This window comes from Chrysochloris asiatica, unplaced genomic scaffold (genome assembly GCF_000296735.1).
Source record: "Chrysochloris asiatica unplaced genomic scaffold, ChrAsi1.0 scaffold00531, whole genome shotgun sequence".
Lineage (NCBI taxonomy): Eukaryota > Metazoa > Chordata > Mammalia > Afrosoricida > Chrysochloridae > Chrysochloris > Chrysochloris asiatica.
The window spans coordinates 642,145-644,315 of NW_006409049.1; positions in this window are offsets into that span (position 1 = coordinate 642,145).

The window sequence follows — 2,171 nt, forward strand, 5'->3', positions numbered from 1 at the left end:
CTCGTGTTGTGGCTCATTTTTCTTGTGGGTAAATACCAAGTAGAAGAATTTCTGGATCATAAGGTATTTCTATTTTCAACCTTCTGAGAAAATGCCATATTGCTTTCCAGAGAGGTTGGACCATTTTGCAGTCCCACCAGCAATGCAGGAGTGTTTCAGTCTCTCCACATCCCTGCCAGCTAGTGATGGTCGCTGTCAGCAATAACTCAGAATTCCAGGCAAAAAAGAGGCAGGTCAGATCTCCAAAACTCAGACCCACAGAGATAGGAATAGTTTAAAGGGTTGAAGGCTTAAATCCTGTGGAATTTGGAGCTGAAGTAAAAAATCACTTACTTTTGAATCTGCTGGCCGGGTTCAGAGGCCTGAGCCAACATCCTGGGCGAGACCAAGTGGTGGGATGAAATAGGGGCCACAGAGACGCCACGGAAACACGCCGCGGGAACCTTGGAAAAAAGAAATGTGCACAATATACTTTGCCAATTTTGCATGGTTCCGATCTTATTTTTTCCTTTGGTTTTGGGTAATTGGTGTGCTCACTATTTGCCCACCTCCATTCGGGAGGGTAGAGGCAGGGGTTTAGCCAAGGGGCTGCGACCCACCCTTACTGCTGGTGGTTTCTTCTGCCTGGAGCACGCAACCTCAACCCAGGCTGAGGTGTGGATGAGCTTCCTTTTTGGGTCTACTTTTTTTTCACTGATTTGACAGGAGTCCCGGCGTGGCTCTGTGGGTTGAGGTGCCACACTGCAGAGCCTTTTGAACTGCAAGGTTGGTGGTTCAAGCTCACCAGCCACTCCTCGGGGGCCCACACACTCAGCCCAAGCAGAGATGTGGATGTGCGTCCTATTTGGGTCTGCCTTTTTTCGCTGGTTTGGCAGGAGTCCCTGCATAGACCTGTGGGTTAAGGCACGACATGGCAAAGCCTTTTGAACTGCCAGGTCAGTGGTTAAGGCTCACCAGCCGCTCCTTGGGAACCCGCACACTCAGCCCAAGCTGAGATGTGGATGTGCGTCCTATTTGGGTCTGCCTTTTTCACTGGTTTGGCAGGAGTCCTGGTGTAGCTCTGTGGGTTGGGGCGCCACACTACAGAGCCTTTTGAACTGCAATGTCGGTGGTTCAAGCTCACCAGCCACTCCTCGGGAACCCGCACACTCAGCCCAAGCTGAGACGCAGATGTGCGTCCTATTTGGGTCTGCTGTTTTTAACTGGTTTGAGAGGAGTCCTGGCATGGCGCTGTGGATTGGGGCACTGCACTGCAGGGCCTTTTGAGCTGCAGGGTCAGTGGTTCGGGCTCACCAGCCGCTCCTCTGAAACCCTATACAGGGTCACTACAGGTCAGAATTGATTCGAAAGCACCTAACAACAAGGAAAGGAGGGCAGAAGTGACTGAAAGAGAGTCAGGACATTAAAGACATACTTATATTAAGCCACCGATTTCTTTTCTTTTCTTTTCTTTGTCCTCTTTTTCTTCTCCGCCGCAATCTCCCTTTTTTGTGATTAGAGACTGCTGTATTTTGCTGGTTCTGCATTATTTTCTCTTTTTAATTTTTTTCCCTTTTTCCTTTTTTTCCCATTTTTGTTTTTGATTTTGATTCTGATTTTGTTTTTTACCCGACTGCTGTTGCTTGGCTATTACATAGCCTCCCTTCTGCTTTTGGAGGACTCTTTGTCTCCCTATATTACACAAGAAGAGTCAGCAACTACTGCCAAACAGCCAAGCTGCAATCACACCTTATAAAACACCAAAAACCAGGCAAGAACCAATACCAGCTGCTATATACCAGGGAAACAGGCAACATCTGTGAAAGTTATTCTGAGTTAAGCAATGAGAAGAGTGAAAAGGGAAGACCACACCCTGATCGCATCTTCCTGGAAGCAATCAGAAAGTATAAAAAAGTACCAAAATACCTACTCATTTAAGTATTAGGGCCACAGATAAACATTAGACATGTCACGAAACAAAAGCAGATGACCATATCAGCACATGTCCAGAAAAAAGGTAAAATATCTGAGACAAATGACCTAGAAGTAGATCTGGACTCCATTCTGGAAGAAGGGCAGGCCTTGGAAATGCCTGAGAAATAATTCAGAAAAATGATTATAAAATGTTTCAAAACACTTTACAATGGAGTTGAGAAAAATAAGGAAGAAGTCAGGAAAGTGCTACAAGAGCA